The sequence below is a fragment of the Bombyx mandarina genome, chromosome 17 (assembly GCF_030267445.1).
Source record: "Bombyx mandarina strain Sakado chromosome 17, ASM3026744v2".
Classification (NCBI taxonomy): Eukaryota; Metazoa; Arthropoda; class Insecta; order Lepidoptera; family Bombycidae; genus Bombyx; species Bombyx mandarina.
The window spans coordinates 6,387,280-6,406,708 of NC_143223.1; the positions used below are offsets into that span (position 1 = coordinate 6,387,280).

Here is a 19,429-nt window from a genome sequence, read left to right on the forward strand (position 1 = left end):
ATAATAAGCCCTTTGAGCAATTCATTCAAATATTATTTTGTACCAACAACGTACTTCAGTAGCACTTGGCTATCGTCCAAAAGCTTAACAGCCCTAAAATAAAGTTTTCAACTTATAATATCCATGTTTTATTACATATTAACATTGAATGTAGGACGATATTAATATTCATTAAAAATGTATGATAATATGTTACCCATGTCCCTGATATTAACTTAATATTAATAGAACCATAGAAAAAGCAGCTCCTAACGCTTTGTGTGGGTTTAATGCAATTAATTATTTAAATATAACTAGAGTGGATTTGGTTTTTGCCACTGAAACGTGTCTCATTTATACTATTTCATTTCGTTTTCTACTTCTAATAAAACATAAATTTTACAAAAAAATACAGGGTTTGCTCATGTCCATTATGTTTTATTTGACAATCGTCATCAGGGTGTTATAAAATTCTTCCACCCCGAAAATCTTATCCCTGCGCCATGACAAAAAACAACCACATACCACATTAAATTATAGATTTTCGTTCTTCAGTCAAATAGAACAAAGATATTCACACAGTCTGAACTCGACTTCATTTTTCTAGATGACGACAATAAAAGTTGACAGCACCAATCAATCTAACACTAGAGACTCGAATACATCGTACAAGACGTCAATGCTCAATGCAGTAAGTGAATTCGCATAAAGAGACAGAAGCGCGAAAAAGAATTTCACACGTCACGCATCACTGCTGGAGGTATCCGATCACGTGAGAAGCTCAAGGATGTATGGAAATTTTATGGAGACACATTGTACCCACTCAACTTGCTTCACGACGAGCGGTTTCTGTACATCGTTACGTATTCACTTCTTTATTTCTTGTTTCCACGCTGTGCCTTCGAAGGAAACAATGGTATCCATTTGGACGGTTAAGCTCGAAGAGGATGCGAGTAGTGAGCGGGAATCGAATTTGAGCAAATTGTACGTGCGCGCTCCGAAATACGAGAAGCCATGACACTTTTATCTCAAATATTTTTGCTAAGGAGAAAATCACGTTTCACTAATTTCGTTTATTCTGTCTTTGTGGCTCCAAAACTTGGGGCTGTTTCGTAAATGTATGGAGAAATACACTGTTAGCGTTTATGATGTTGGATGTCTTTACAAATAAATACCTATATATAAATCTACAGTGGTTTTTACGGATGTTCCGTTATAACTACTGAACCATGCAGCTGATTGACTTGAAACTTGGTATCTACGCAGAAAATACACGTAGTTAATGGATAGGCTAATATTTATATGAGTGTTGGACTCCCTACACCAGTTGCGGGGGCGTTAATGATGAGAATCTTTGTGGGGGTGAGAAATAATAATGTTAATTTTAAATGCCCAGCGAAGCGGACGGGTACAGCTAGTATTACTATGAATTCGTGATTTATTATGCATAATAGTATATAGTTGTTTTACTATACATGGTTTTTTTTATTGCTTTGATTGCTAGACGAGCTCACAGCCCGCCTGGTGTTAAGTGGTTACTGGATAGTTACATTCCGGTAAATTAATTTTATGCTTGTAATTATTATTTTTCTTGATCGATTTCTCGTGTCCGTAACTTGCGAGCGCCGACGATCTTCTGGACTCCGATTTTTCAGGTATTGCGGATATTAAAATATGTACTAATAATGTACATAGAAAATTTATAAAAAGACATCTCAGTAACGTCAAGTAATTCTTTAATAGTCAGACCAAGAGACACATTTTCTGGTGGCAGGACCTCTGATTCCGTAAGGGTAGGTACCACCACCCTGCATATTTTCTCCGTGAAGTAGTAATTCGTTTTTCAGGTTGAAGGGTGGGGTAGCCGTTGAAACTATACTGAGACCTTAGAGTTTATATCTCAAGGTGGGTGGCGCATTTACGTTGTAGATGTCTATGGGCTCCAGTGACCACTTAACACCAGGTGCGCTGTGAACTCGTTCACCCATTTAATCAATAAAAAAAATATTAAGACACGATATTAATAGTCTTTATTTAACGATCTTAAGTAAAAATAGTATCAAAACTGACTGGTTATAGCATTACAATTTTCTTGCGCGGAAGTTTCTATTGGAGCTTGAGAGCATTCGATGTGCTAAGAATATGGTAAACATATAATACATCTAGGATTGGTAAGAACGGAACGTGTGAAAAGAGTGTGGAACGGAGCGTTAAGATGTGAGTGAGAGAAAACGGAAAGAAAGGGAGAAGAGAATGACAGAGAAAAGGAAGATGGCGAAGACGGTTAAAAAAAAAGAGCAAGGCGTAATGAAAGTGTAAATTAATTTCTAAATTATTATTATAACAGAAGATTTTGGAACAGTGAAAGTTTTATTTTATACGCTGCGATCCCTATTCTACATACATATACTATACCCATGTAAAATGATTCTAGTAAATATTTTTCATTCGTATAGAAATGATTCACACTCGTTTTGATTAAAAAATAAAGTACACTTTCACGGTATTGAAATATTTCGAAGCTCTCTGCAAACAGAGTTTGGTATTTTGCTTTGTGTGTGGTCAAACGCATATTTCACGGATATTACACATCCGGGAGGCTATTCTAGTAAACCGGTATGAAACGTGCGAGATATCGAACGTAGTTATTAACTCGAACAGAAAATCGTTCTGATAGCGATTGGATTGGAAGCATTTAGCAAAGAAGATCAAAACACTCTGCTGATCTTCAAGAACACGTTGAAGGAATAACATCGTGTAATAAAAATCAAACCCGCAAAATTATAATTTTCACAATTACTGGTCTTAGGACCTCTTATGAGTCCGCAAGGGTAGGCAGAAATAGGCAGGGTGGTGGCATATGGCATATTGGCACCTTGCCTATTTCTGCCGTGAGGCAGTAATGCGTTTCGGTTTGAAGGGTGGGGCTACCATTGTAACTATACTGAGACCTTATAACTTATATCTCAAGGTGGGTGGCGCATTTACGTTGTAGATGTCTATGGGCTCCAGTAATCACCTTAGCACCAGGTAGGCTGTGTGAGTTCGTCCTCCCATCTAAGCAATAAAGAAAAATAAAGTTCATAATATATGAATTTTTGGCGCATTGCAAAATGCATTAAAGGGCAATCGTGTAAAGTGGATGGACCATTAAGCAGTCATAAAAATGATTCTGTGGAGTCAGAAAGACAGCTAAAGAATCCGAGGACGTGCGATCGCTAAGTGGTTAGATCAGTGATTCTCAACCACTGATCCGCGGCACTTTTGTGTGCCGCCAAATTTCAAAAGTGTGCCGCCAAATTTTGCGAATATATAATGTTAATATTATTAAATTATATCATTTTAAAAGAAAAATATTTTAAACATAAATATATTATATTTAAATCCACAAAAAAAAATTATAGTATATTTATTATTATTATATTATTATTTATTAATTATTAGTTTATTTCGTATATTAAAATTTTTTGATAAACTATTTATGCAGTGTGTTGTAATAAGTAAATAATTATTTTTATCTTTTTTTTTTGTGTGCCGCCAAATTTTGAAATCGTTAAATATGTGCCGCAACAAAAAAAAAGTTGAGAATCACTGGGTTAGATGATGTTAATAGGAGTATAAAATGAAAGATGTTATAGCAAGTAACTAAAACGTTATTTAGCTGAAAAACAAAAGAAAAATATTGTTCTAGTAGGCCATGGGTCGAATAGGACTACAGAGCCAAAAACGATAATGATTATACATTAAATATATGTTTTATTAGCATAGCTGTTTAACCAAACTCACTGCTACTTTATGTTCAGACATAAGGATAAACTCTGCTGCATTGAACTGTAATTTGAAGGATGGGATAGTCATTATACATATGAATAACTCTCTTAATCATTAAGAATATGATTATAAGGCAATTAAGACGTCGATCAATTCTCTTTTTTTATTGCTTCGATGGGTGGATGAGCTCACCGCACCCCTGGTGTTATGTGGTTACCGGAAAACATGTACATACATACATCACATACCCGTTTTGCAATAGCTAATACCCATCTTCTTTGTTGACGCAAAAAACATTAGATTCTTCTTTTTTTTTATTGCTTAGATAGGTGGACGAGCTCACAGCCCACCCGGTGTTATGTGGTTGCTGGAGCCCATAGACATCTACAACGTAAATACGCCACCCACCTTGAGATATAAGTTCTAAGGTCTCAAGTATAGTTACAACGGCTGCCCCACCCTTCAAACCGAAACGCATTACTGCTTCACGGCAGAAATAAGCAGGGCGGTAGCACCTACCCGCGCGGACTCACAAGAGGTCCTACCACCAGTAATTACGCAAATTATAATTTTGCGGGTTTCATTTTTATTACACGATGATATTCCTTCACCGTGGAAGTCAATCGTGAACATATTATGTTGAGTACGTATTTCATTTATTCAGTTCAGTACTCGAATTGGGTGAAATTATTAATTTAAGGTTTCCGAAATTACCCAGCTACATATTATATTACATCAATAAATAAGAAAAACTTGTTTGAATCTATCTAGACTTAACTAACTTAACATTCAGAAACTTTGTATAAAATATACTCTATTTGCCAAATGCATTTGTAAACGCGCTTATTTTTAAGGTTGTATTTACTTCAATGACCCAATCCCAATAGGCAGCTAACGGATTAAGAAATAACAATTTCAACTCACAAGTCCTGTATTAATTTTACCCAATGAACCCAATTAAAATTTATTGCGTTGACAGAAGAAAATTTAATTAAACTTATTTAAAATGTATTTTAATTACCACTCATTGTTAATGTTCTCAATAAATTAACGGAATACGTAATCAATTTTGTTGTAATTAAACAAAAGAAGATTCAAATTATCTATATATTAATACGCGAAGCAAAAACTTTGTATCCCTTTTTACGAAAATTGTGCGGACGGAGGAGTATGAAATTTTTCACACTTATAGAGAATATAGAGAAGAAGTGCTCAATGCTAATATTTTTTTAAAATTATACATAAAAAATACATTAAATCAATAAAGAAAACATTAAACACACTACATACCATGTACTTGACGCACACATGCATGCATACTATTTATTGTCAAACTTTTATTCTTGACGTCTGTTGTCAAATTGAGAATAAATTAAATATTGTTTGTCTTTGTTAATATTTTTATAGTGTAGTCTTGGCGAAATTTGTGATTATAGAAGTATAAAATACAATCATAGTACTCGTAGTGTACAAACTTACAATTCCAATTAATTATAGTCGAATTTCGACTACTGCAGGACCTCTAGTTGTTTTAATTGTTTATTTTCATTTTGACACTTAAGGCTTTGATAGTTGTAGCGGGACTGAATGTAAACCTTCACTGGTAGCTGTGCTAGATGTTTCTGACGTGAAACAATTGTAGCTTCTGACATTCCTTTGAGAGTCCCATATCAGTTACACAAGATAATTACAAATTTGACCTCATGTCTTAAGGTGGACAGCACCATTCTCATTTTCATGTCATGGGCCACTTAAAACCAAAAGGAGCGTGACATGGTCCAGTCACCTACACAACAAAATAAAAGACAAAAGCAAAAAATGTTTTGCCTTTGCACGAGACGAGCCTACGCCCTATCTCATGGTAAGTTGTCAGCGTCGATCATCGACATCAGCAATGCTTGAGGCACAGCCAAAGCCATCGCCTACGGACTCATCCGTCGTTTTAAAATTTCTTTAGAACACAACAAAATATACTCCTCATTGTTTGAATTAATTATTAATGCAAATATATAGATGAGCACACCCAAGAACGCCTTTATACTACAACGTTGTCTTTCAACTTGATTTATGAGATCAAAGCCTCACTTGCATAAAATTAATTCTCTTGCACGAGATGGGTTTATGCACACACACTCACACACACTCATACATATACGAGTAAAAGTTTACCGAATTCTATAGTTTTACATGATAATGCTGCTCTACAAGAAGGGTAGAGTCGCGGTAGTAGTATTGAATTCACAATTGCGGTTCACTGCACTCTCTACCACCAATCATTACCCAGGCTTATAAATTTGCAAGCTTACTTGATCATACTACAACACTATCCCTAGATTGTAAAAGTTCGTGAACACGTGCAAAATTTTTATTTCCTTAGAAAGTATTTGTAACTATGGGATTTAAATCCCGATATAGTAGCACCTTTGTCGCCAAGATGACTTGAAGTTTTTATTTTTTATTTATTGCATAAATGGGTAGACGAGCTCACAGCCCACCTGTTGTTAAGTGGTTACTAGAGCCCATAGACATCTACGACATAAATGCGCCACCCACCTTAACATATAAGTTCATAGGTCTCAAGTATAGTTACAACGGCTGCCCCACCCTTCAAACCGAAACGCATTATTGCTTCACGGCAGAAATAGACAGGGTGGTGGTACCTACCCGCGCGGACTCATAAGAGGTCCTACCAGTGCTATCGCACTTTCTAAATTGGACTGCATTACTAATGCGTGACATTAAAATCTAAGAATTCCGATAATGTATGTTATCTAGACACTATAACTGCCATCGACTAAAATTAATACACAATTCCTTAAGCACGGAACAATTTACACATATACATAATGCAGTCCCATAATTTACTATCGGTTTATTTATAGCATACATACATACATACATAATAATATATACATATATAACCCGTAAATTCCTTGCTGTCCGAATACTGAACGACCCTATTTGAATTATTTGGAAACTAAAACTTACTACTCAAGTTACCTTGGATGCTTGCGGTTGGGGACTCGAATACCTTCGGCCCAAGAGAGAGCCCTGATTTTAGGTTGTCTAGGATATTCTAGAAATTTAAGGGATGTTTAGCGCTACGGCCTTACAGTTAAAATACAACAATGCCCTATTTATATGTTTATGAACACTTATAATATAGTGAATGCATACAAAGAATAGATGTGTAATAAAAATCAATAAAGATCGTGTAATAAAAATCAAAACCTGCAAAATTATAATTTGCGTAATTACTGGTAGTAGACCTCTTGTGAGTCCGCACGGGTATGTACCACCACCCCTGCCTATTTCTGCCGTGAAGTAGCAATTCGTTTCGGTTTGAAAGGTGGGGCAGCCATTGTAAGTATAGTTGAGACCTTAGAACTTATATCTCAAGTTGGGAGGCGCATTTACGTTGAAGACGTCTATGGATTCCAGTAACCACTTAACACCAGGTGAGCTTGTCCACTCAACTAAGCAATAAAAAAAATGTGTATGAGTTCTAATTAACTTACTTACTCTTATTAACATATCATGTAAAAAATTCAAGACTGCTGCACGGCTTGTCTATTTTAACCGATTTGAACTTTCTTTAGTTTTGAAATATAAAGTAATAAAATATATTTAAGCGGTGTATTTATTTTCGTCTGATGATATTATTAAATAAAATTAAAATAATAAAGACACCAGAAATCTACGAATATTTTTTTGGATAAGGTACATATAACATCGACATTACTAGGAATGCTAGTTAATTTACCATAATAAAAAAGTCATTAAATTGGAGATTGTATACCTATAGATATCTAAGGCTGAAAGAGCAGTCCAAAAAGCTGTAAAATAACGATAAAATTAACAAAAAAAAAATCCAACTTTTTTTTTATATATTGCTTAGATGGATGGACGAGCTCATAGCCCACCTGGTGTTAAGTGGTTACTGGAGCCCATAGACATCTACAACGTAAATGCGCCACCCACTTTGAGTGGGTTGAGATGAAAGTTCTAAGGTCTCAGTATAGTTACAACGGCTTCTCCACCCTTCAAACCGAAACGCATTACTGCTTCACCACAGAAATAGGCAGGGCGGTGGTACCTACCCGCGCGGACTCACAAGAGGTCCAACAGTAAGTAACTTAAAAAAAAAGGTATCTAAAACCAAAAAGTTAACTAAAAATTATAAACAACACATATGCATGTGATTGCTGGATCACGGCATATTTGCTGTCGTTTATTGAAGAGTTCCATTGTACCTATATATCATAAAATATCGTCAGTACATAATACATAATTAGAATAGTGAGGCCACTACAAATTACTACGATGCTATTTAAAATGTTCCTACATGTTCTTTTGTACATTTTACAGTCACAAGTAATAAAACCATCATCAATATATATAGTCGAATTCAATTGAATATGCATTATTATGAATAAATCAATAATTACTGGTGATATAGGTGAAAATTGGTTCTCCATAAAAAAATAATTCCAGAGGTAAAACATAAAACCTCTTGATTTTTTTTGAACTCGGCCAATAATAAAATTCTCCTAAAAGCCCCTTGGCCAAACTGTATAGGCAATCTAATTCAAATGAATGTACTAAAACCGTAAAAGTTGAGCGTTTGTGAACAGGGTCTTTATTATGTCACTAAAAGTACCACGATTTTCTTTGGACCCCCTGGGAGAAGAGTTAATACGTAAATATAAGAGTTACAGATTGCGTGGGTGAGCTTTAATACCATGACGCGTAGTGCAGTGCAGCAGACATTCTTGAATACGCATCCTAGATTACTTTTAAGCCGTCCAACCGTAAAAGTTGAGCGTTTGTGAACAGGGTCTTTATTATGTCACTAAAAGTACCACGATTTTCTTTGGACCCCGTGGGAGAAGAGTTAATACGTAAATATAACAGTTACAGATTGCGTGGGTGAACTTTAATACCATGACGCGTGGTGCAGTGGAGCAGATATTCTTGAATACGCATCCTAGATTACTTTTAAGCCGTCCAACCGTAAAAGTTGAGCGTTTGTGAACAGGGTCTTTATTATGTCACTAAAAGTACCACGATTTTCTTTGGACCCCCTGGGAGAAGAGTTAATACGTAAATATAACAGTTACAGATTGCGTGGGTGAACTTTAATACCATGACGCGTGGTGCAGTGGAGCAGATATTCTTGAATACGCATCCTAGATTACTTTTAAGCCGTCCAACCGTAAAAGTTGAGCGTTTGTGAACAGGGTCTTTATTATGTCAGTAAAAGTACCACGATTTTCTTTGGACCCCTGGGAGAAGAGTTAATACGTAAATATAACAGTTACAGATTGCGTGGGTGAACTTTAATACCATGACGCGTGGTGCAGTGGAGCAGATATTCTTGAATACGCATCCTAGATTACTTTTAAGCCGTCCAACCGTAAAAGTTGAGCGTTTGTGAACAGGGTCTTTATTATGTCACTAAAAGTACCACGATTTTCTTTGGACCCCCTGGGAGAAGAGTTAATACGTAAATATAACAGTTACAGATTGCGTGGGTGAACTTTAATACCATGACGCGTGGTGCAGTGCAGCAGACATTATTGAATACGCATCCTAGATTACTAAGACGTCCGTGGTCTAACAAGTAAGCCGCCCCGTGTCCGCGTTTTGAGCTATATGACCAAACTTTAGCTTTAAATAATACCTAGGAGTATCTATCAGATATCACATTGAAGAAATAACATCATATAGTAAAAAAAATAATCATTTACACTATAAGTGTCTATCAAACCTAAGTATGTTACAGCTTTTCTGCAGGTAAAACAATAAAAATATATCTGTCTACATCTCAAGGTGAAGCTACTGAGGTTGGTAGATTGGTTGCCACTTTACAACATGTGCAACCAAATATTGAATAGTTTTTACAATAAATAAAAATTAGTGAAACATTTCATCTAAAAACCAATTAAAGCTTCAGAAAAAGCTACTTCTAATATTGAGATCATATAATTTGGATCTATAATCATTTACATATTACTCTAAGGGAGTTTTATTAATAAAACTTTGGTCATTCGTGGAGGTTCATCGCAACAATGGATTGTTGCAACTGCAAATATTAAAATTATATTCCCTACTACGTATTAATTTTAATTAATTACCTATTCCTATTTTAAGATTTGATGGATTAATGATTTATAATTTCGTTTAAATTTACGTTAATTTGATTTCAGTGAAAAATGCCGGAAATTAAACCTCGAAAATTATAGTTTAGAATTTACAAATTATCTAATGCGTATTTCCACCGGGCCGGTTTCATTAGTTAGTATTTTAAATATTTTTCATTCAGTATTTACATTTACAAACATATGGAATAATGTTTAATTCTTTTGCTACGAAAGTAATGCGAAATATTACTAAATGTCGCATTAAAAAACAAAAAGAAAAGTCTGATCAAAAAAAGATCCACGTCAAATGTCAACCCACAACAACTTGTTCTTACGTCACCTACAAATAAATTATCCTGTGAAAAAATAGGTAAAGAACGACAATAGTTTCCGTAGTCGAAAAAAAAAAAAAAAATATTATATACTCTATTATTCACTTACCATACAATAAATGTTAAAAAACGAGAGCAAATACTATCGATCCTCGAATCAAAAAACCACAAACATAACACGATTTTTTCACAAAACCTTTCTCACTAAAATAGTTGGTGTAAACTCGCTTCATCTAATATCATCGAAGGTTCTCACTACGAGGCTACGGAACGCTACGTCACGTGCGACCTCCGTAGCGTACGGTCTACACTGGTGTACAGTCGCAACGAACAATTGCTCCGAACTTGGCCGAACACAACCGAGAATGGCCGAGACACTGTAAGCCGTGATTGATATCAAATGAAATGTGAGAAACGAGTAGTTCCAGAGAGCTCTTTGTATTAAGGATTACAATTTTTTGTCGCCATAGCAACGGTGGTAGAATAGTGTCCTTTGCATAATATCTTTTGTAGAACTAAAACCGGTTGAAGGGATGTAAATTTTATTTTTTAACTTGCTGCTCGACGTTTCCATCCAGTGAATAGGTTTCGATTAGCTTATCTTAGCTTTATTAGATATTGAGTGTAGCTTACAGATGTATTCGAATTTCTGTTCAGTTTATGTTCTTCAAATTGAGTATTACATTAACTTATGAATTAAATCTAAAGTATTGTTAATCTAAATGAATTATCTAAGAAAAATAATTAAATCTATACACAAAAAGATGAAACAGTTAAATGCCATTTTCTATTCCATTTATGAATTTGTTCTTGCTTAGTTGCTGTTGACGAACTTTAGTGTTACTAATGTTCATTTTTTTTGAAAATAAAACTTTTGTTTTTCTTTCTTCAAAACGTCAATTGCATTATTAACCAAATAATAAATTTTAAACAACATAAAATTAATATAAAACTCGAAATCTCAGCAATTATTGGAAGGAAACAAGTTTATATAAATCGCTAAGTTATAAGAAGTGGATGAGGAGAGCCGCAGACCGGGCTCAGTGGTGTGGATTGGGAGAGGCCTATGTCCAGCAGTGGACGACTGTGGGCTGTTGATGATGATGATGATGATGATGATGCAATAGAGATGTTTACTGAAGACATCATGTGTGTTTTAGCAAGAAAGGCAGACGAGAACACGATATGTACATATATGTTTAGACGGTTATATGAGCTGCAAGAGCCCGTAAACACAACAGAGTTAACGGCATCGCCTTTGGTCTCAATTCTATTGGAATAACGGGATTTTACCCTTTTAGATCGAAACGCTATTACGCAACCCATCAAAAATATGCTCGATTTTTGTATCAAACATATAAGTATGATTACTCACAATATACCTTAACGCCATTACTTAAAGTAGGAATTAAAAGAAGAGTTCGTTAAGGAAAGAAACTAAGGATACGATCGTCATGAACCGAAATTACGAAATAGATAGCTAGGAACAGTAGTTTTTACTGGTAGTAGGACGTTTTGTGAGTCCGCACGGGTAGGTACCACCATCCTGCCTATTTCTGCCGTAAAGCAATAATGCGTTTTGAAGGGTGAGACAGCCGCTGTACTGCTAAAAGTGAGACCTTACAACTCAAGTCTCGAGGCCGGTGGCCGCATTTACGTTGTATATGTCTATGGGCTTCGGTAACCGCCTAAAAACCGATGGACCGTGAGCTCGTCCTCAAATGTAAGCAACAAAAAAAAAATTAAAAGAGATTGAGGAGACAGAAACATAATATAAAATTTGTTACCTATATCTTTTAATCAACAGTCGTCGCCTTTTAAGGAATAGTCGTGGTCTAAAGGATACGACGCCTGGTGTATGTGTATCGAGCGATGCAACTGAGCCGGTGTTCGAATCCAACTTAATTAATTTCATACCGGCGACTCGTAACACAAGTAAAAAAAAACACGTACACCCAACCCCTAAAAACAAAGGTTTGGCAAAAAACTGACTATGACCTTATTTTGAAATCGGATCCCGTGGTGCTGTATACGTTCACTAACCAAATAATCGTTGAGACGATCAAAGTAAACAAAGCCAAAAAGATTTTCTGTATAATTTGGGGCCGAATTTCAAAAACAGACAATAATTAAATAAATAAACGTCACGAGTAGAAGAAATGATATTTGATTATAGGGACCCGCCCTCGTTACGCTTCGGGAACTAATATATTATTGATCTTTTTATTATCACGTTATTGATTTTTATCTTTCACTAGCGGCCCGCTCCAGCTCCGCTCGGGTCTTTAACAAAAATTTCAACGATATTTGACGTTGTTTTATTTTTTTTAAATAAAAGAACGCTTATTGCGGCATAACTATAATAGTTAGACATATGCTATCATCAATAATTTTCACAGGGCATGCGATGTAAAGAATATTTTAGGTAATTTTTTTACACCTTGGGTTACATTATTGGAGTTTTAGCAAGGATCCCGAATTTTTTTCAAAAAAGATTATAGCCTATGTCACTCGAGAATAGTGAAGCTTCCAAACAGTGAAAGAAATTTTCAAATCGGTTCAGTAGTTTCGGAGCCTATTCAATACAAACAAACAAATCTTTCCTCTTTATAATATTAGTATAGATAATATCGCACACTCGGTTGTTTATAGTCATAGTTATTCAAATATTTGTCCAAATTATGAATTGTAAAAGACAAAGTATATCTACTTTAAATACTTGATGCAATAAAAGTATTTTGACATCAGGATCAATTTATTACTACCAAATGTGCGTCAGAAATAAATTGTAAGTTCTTATTGTGTTTATTGTTCAGTATTTTGGCCAGAATAGCTCGCAGATGGAAGATTTTTTCTTACTTACGTGACACTAATCATTATATTTTGGGTATACACACTATATCTTTATAAGTTATAGCTGACCCGGCAGACTTCGTAGTGCCTCAATCGAAAAATAAAAGACCTAAACTATAATAAAAGGAATTCGTCCGACGGGGGACACATCAAAGGGAAAACAAAATTGTTATTTCTATTGAACTCCAAGCATTTTCATATTTAACTACCTTTTAAACCTTCTGTGGACTTCTACAAATAATTCAAGACCAAAATTAGCCAAATCGGTCTAGCCGTTCTCGAGTTTTAGCGAGACTAACGAACAGCAATTAATTTTTATATACATATATAGATAACCTACGTGTTATTCTGATGTGTAATCTACATTATTGTGAAATTTCATCAAAATCCTTCTAGTAGTTTTTGTGTGAAAGATTAACAAACATACAACTACACATTCCTACAAACTTTCACGTTTATAACATTACTAGTGGGATGTCATTAACTTATTTTAGGTAATAGATGTAGCTACATATATACTATTACTGTAGGCTGTATTAGTTTGAGGAAGCTTTTAAATTATAATATCAAATAATTAATTATAATAAATCTTGCTATCTTTGTGATATGAAACGACGACCTTTAAGTCGATTCAACTAGGACTAGCCCCGGCTATCACCCACGACCTATAAGCGGAAAGCTAGACATTCCTCTAGACAGGAACTAGTATAATCATTGTTAAATCAATCAATCAAATTTCATTTACGTGTTACGCACACGCCTCTTCGTACAACTTTTTATTACTTACAAACGACAGATCGCAGGAAACTAAAAAATCAACCTATTTTTGAGTAATAGTCGCTAGTTCTCGACGAAATTCTGTATTCAAGACGTTTTTATAAACGAATTAATAATCATATTGAGAGCACCCAAGTGTAAGTTACACGATCCGGCTTAAGTCTGCTATGAAGCGGTTATTATGGGTTTCAGTTTGAGGTCTCGGACAGTCTTGATCTAGTCCAATTGAGGTTTGAATCTCGTGTCTTATAGTAGAGACTTCACATAATAATTACAATTATGAACTTCGGTCACCATTAAAAAAAGACGTCTGCGATCCCGTCGGGTTAAAATCCGCATCTAAAGCAATAAAAAAATGATAAAATGACCTACAAGAATTATTAAATTGTATCATTATGTTGTGAGTGTAAATTAACACCAATTAATGTATGCTAATTAAACACAAACAGGTCACAGACAGTGAAATATGATATTTTAAATAGCACAAGCCCAACTAGGATTACGTCGTCCGCATAACCCGTGTTTAATATTCCAGTAATTGTATCTGCGAAACCCGTGATATGTGGTTATTAAATTTACAATCGTTGTTTATCTCTCTAGAGAGTTTCCTGACTGATGTGCGATATGCAATAATTTCATGAATGCTATGATTCGGAATCCCTTGGTGGATGAATTCATTTTAATCACTGTTTTTTTTAATATTAGGGACAGGCAAGCAAGCTTACTGATACAGGTGATGGCACAAGTGATTACTAGAACTCACAGACATCAAAAGTTAAATGATACCATCCGGATTGAGAAATAACGTAGTGTTCATTGAATTGTACCATTATGATTGTATGAAATAATATAACACGACAAAACCCATATACATAATAGTTTTAACTATACGTGCCGACTTACAACATCACGAATCAACACAAGTCATTGATCATCTATCTATCTATATATACCAAATTAATTGCTGTTCGTTAGTATCGCTAAAATTCGAGAACAGCTGGACCGATTTGGCTAATTTTGGTCTTAAATTATTGGTGGAAATCCAGAGAAGGTTTAAAAGGTAGATAAATATCCAAAAAGCTCGGAATTAAATAAAAATAACAAATTTTGTTTTTCCTTTGATGTGTCCCCCGTCCGTCGGATTCCTTTTGTTGTAAGTTTATTTTATACAAAATTATAGGTCTTTTATTTATCGATTGAGGCACTACGAAGTCTGCCGGGTGAGCTAGTTATGAATAAAATCCCCAAAAATCGGATATTTTGCACAAACCCAAACTTCAGCAAGATTCAATAGCAAATAAACGAGTTTTTAATTTCAACGCTGAACTGTCTCCTATAAACAGCGAACTGTTCCCTATTTCGGGACGTTCACTAATACATAGCATGGGCATAAAGAAGCGGAATTACGCTAAAACTGTTTAACGTCCGTTTTAATAAATAATTATCTGATTTAATTACTCGATTCCAAATAGAAAGGTTAATAATAAATTAATGTTTAAAAAGGAATTGTTTTATACAGACATAGACTGTGAGACGTCATTTCCATAAATCAGCTTTAAACTCTCAATTAAATAATGCAAATGATTACTTAAGTAGAACGAATTGCACTGAGATTTTAATGAAAGTGGTTTTTTAGTTCCTTATTAAATGAGTTCCTAGCCCACCTGCTGTTAGGTGTTTTTGGAGCCCGAAGACATCATAACACATAATATCGCGAATGCCACCACCATTCCTGCAACATAAAATCAAATTCCGGAACACTGAAATGCTTCACGAATAAAACTCACACATAAGTAATTGATATCAGATTCAGGATTTTGTGAGCTTTATCTTTAAGCTTTTTTTTTCAAATGAATATAATGAAATTGAAAGAATAAATATAGCCCCTTAAATTGTCTATCTGGAGGGCCAGATTTTACTTTTTTTAAATATAATTTTATTTATCTATGAAATCTTAATACGTAATTTTTACATAGATATATTAACTTTGTTCTTTCAAGTAAAATAGCAATGATAAAAAATCATCGGTAGTAAAAAATCCTAAACAAAGAGAAAATGAAAGTAGATTTGGAGTTTTTATTTTCACCAACCCCAAGAAATCTGAAAGGAAATTCTCGTGGAGATATGCAAATCAAGAATCAGCCTGTAAAAACACATACGTTGCGTGTTGTTACATTATTTACATATGCAGCAGTGAGACAGCGAAAAAAGGTAGATTCACATAATAAAACGATTCATTCGGATTGGGAATAATGCTCGAGTGAGCACCTAACGATATATAAACCTGGGAAGTAGGGCCGTGGGTATAGCTATGCCGTCTCTGTGAATCTAACGGTTACAGATGGGCCACTGAAAACGCGTTTAGCGATCTATATGTATGATCATTGAGGTCGTAAACTAGATTCAATTAAAATTCAGTCGTCCCTTCGTATTTATGATCTGCGAAGTTTAATTTGTAAGAACGGTTTAAGAATAACCATATATTATAATCTTGATAGGTAAATGTAAGTTTTGTTACAGAGGCTTTTACAAATGATAGATGAAGATTTTTATTGCGAAGCAATCATACGTTCTGATTTGAAAAATGAGGCAGCTACAATATAATTCACTCTTCAACCAAATCTTTCAGCTCTCAATTAGTTGAATGGCTGAAAAGAAAAAACATAATATTGCTTACCAAGCTATTAAATATACGGTTGCCTTGAAGAGATCGCTTTTAGCGATAAGACCGCCTATCGTACAAATGTATGTGCTTTTTGACTGTTTTTTTATAAAGTAAATTGTGTTGGTGTGCAATAAAGTGTATTCTCTCTCTCTTTCTCTCTCTCTCTTTAAATATATGGCCTTCTTAGTTAAAATGTTGTCCGTCCAAATCCAGAAACTCATTCGTAACTAATTCGGCAAGACTCAACACTCAGAATTCGTTATTCGCGTCTTTGTTTCACTGAAATTTACCTAAATAATCATCGCGGATGTTTGAGTTTAAAGTTTTTATGGCCCCAGCTCGGGCTCCTGAAATACGTTATGCCACAGCCGCAGCACCAGGTATTACAGTTTTATTACTTCCAATTTTGTTTTATGCCCGCATCATATCCGAATCGATCGCAAACATAGATCTTTTTAATGTATCCAAATCTTTATATGTTGCCAAACGACATTTTGATGGGCCGTCCTCGTTGGAAGCTTTCATTTGAATTTTGACGTATGCCGTGATGGAGGTATCTAGGTCGTAACGTTTATCTAAAACGTTGAGCGGTGACGTGGGTCCCTTTAGAACTTCGAAGATGATGTGTTAGTTATGGATGTAGAAAAGAATAGTTATAATATATAGCAATTACAATTGAGCAGTTAATAACTGGTTTATCCCCATGCCAACCACAGCGAATTGCTCCTTTTTTTTTTTTTTTTTTTTTTTTCGGGTAGAGGGCCGAACCTCCTACGAGGTCCCCGCGCAAAAGGGGCGCGCGGGGTATGTGAGACTCAACGATCTGCATGGTGTTGTGAGCAGACCGCGGGCCCAAGGATTTTAGAGCCCACCCACTAAACGACTCCCCTGCACTCTTACACCCGACGTCCGATCCCCTCCGAGGTCAGAACCCGGATGAGGTAGGGGGGCTACCGCGGTCAACACTACAACCAGACGGCGCGGCTCACCCCAAGGACGCCCAGCCGACGGAGCCTTCGAGGCGAATCGAAGGCTCTGAAACGTCGGCCGTCTCGGTACGGCAGCCCGTCGGGCCGCCCAGACGGTGCCGCTGGTGTCCCGGAATACCCCGCTGGACCAGAACCAGCCTGCCGGGTCGGGACGCGATACACCGTCGACCGGTCGCTCTATTCACTCCACGGCAGCGCGCTAGAGTGCTGGTAGCGCGCCGCGCGGCCTCACCCCCTCAGGTCGCCCCTTGACCTTCACCGGGGGGAGGCCGCCACCTACAGGGGCCGGGACGTGCGGGCATATTCCCGCCTCCGGCCCCCGGCTCGACGGCGACGGATCGGTGCGGAAAGGGAAGAGCTCTCCCTCTCTCGCTCCGCCGCCTCCTTCTGCGAGATGGTGGACTCGCAGAAGTCGAGCATCGCCTTCCAGGACGCGTCGCTGCCGAGCATCGTAGCCACGACGCGCGGCAGCGAGAGGTCCTCTCCTATGACCGCAACGAGGGCGGCGCGTTGCTCATCGAAAGCGAATTGCTCCTAAGCTTAACAAATAAAAATGTTTTTTTTTTTAAATACATGTATATGCATTAAAATTAAATACTAACGATAAAAAATGATGCAAGGAATTGGCCTCCATGTTTTATTGTTTTTTTATAAGCTTTACAAAACCGTTGTTGCCCTGTGTTCTTGTAGCAACTTCATCAGGTCCAATGACAGTTCGTCATATTATCAACACGTATGATAAAATAACTATGATAAATGAAGAATTAAATAAATACTAAAACAAATCCTTTTCTCGAAGCATATTTTGAATTGCAATTATTTAGTTAAATATTATACAGCAATAGTTGTTACTAACAAAAAGACTCAACAAAATCACAACACAGGTTTAGATTGTATATTTCAATTACCTACTAATTGAATCCCATATATAATTTCTGAATGGCTTAATATTATTTGCGGAATGGCTCTAATTACCCTTATTACTGAAAGGTTTCCTAACAAGCACGCCCGAGGTAATGTTTTCGTGAAAGCCGAAATACGCATGCCGAAAATGTAATTGTATTCATTTTAATAAGTCGGTAGAGATTATTTAGAAATTGAAATATCCCGGTCAGATATCAATCTTCGTAATAGGTCAAGTTGTATCTTTTCTCAAGAATGTAATAAGATGTGAAACGTCCGTTGATTACAAACAGTGGTTCTGTATTAGAAATACAAAAATATGGGTTTATCCCGTGAAACTCTTAAATAATTGACAACATAAGCCAGGAAGTAAATTCCCTTGTAACCCAGTGGGCCAGTGTGGAGTGAAGCGACAATACATTGCTTCCAATTTTGGTAATACACGAATTCTTTAAAATTGGTATTAAGTTTTTTCCACTATAATAAAAGTAACAATTCCGAAGTACAATTTTAGTTATATTTGATACAGATGAATTTATTTTAATGATAATTCGAAACCGCGATCAAATGCTCACGATAATGAACGGCTCCGCTCAACTTTATACGTAATGTTGGAATGACGATCACTTCATCCTCGCAGCCTTTGTCTGGCAATTCGAAATTTGCAAAAAGGTCCCCAATCAGTACAGATAAAGCCGTTTGAGTCTCGCCAGACTAACGACCGCGGTCCTATCTGCCAAACAAACTGTAATAACAAGCACACCTTAGTACGTCTCTGACAAATCCTTATGCTGTGGTGCAAGTTTGATAACAAGTCCTTCGTTAGATGAATTATGGGTTTTAGTGACATTATAATAAGATTATGTCGTCATTGATATTCGGCTTTTGCTAGTACAACAAAAAGAACCCATTATAGGAAATTAGGCTTAGTTACTGTTTACACACGGGCATAGACATGCCTCTACCGATTTAAAAGATCTGTAACTAAGAATGGGCTTAGTTGATCCGAAACCTATA

At 36.0% G+C, this 19,429-nt stretch overlaps 1 protein-coding gene across 2 annotated transcripts in view; it reads right to left on the reverse strand.

Moving 5' to 3' along the window:
- stg1 (stargazin-like protein) overlaps positions 1 to 19,429 on the reverse strand; it is a 76,714-nt gene that overhangs the window by 50,512 nt on the left and 6,773 nt on the right. The window contains exon 1 of one of the 2 annotated variants that reach the window (XM_028188229.2): positions 10,335 to 10,555. The exons of the other annotated variant lie outside the window; for it this stretch is intronic. The gene's annotated coding sequence lies outside the window, so the exon portion shown is untranslated. Of the gene's footprint in view, positions 1 to 10,334; positions 10,556 to 19,429 lie in introns of those variants that run through there. 2 annotated transcript variants of the gene reach the window in all.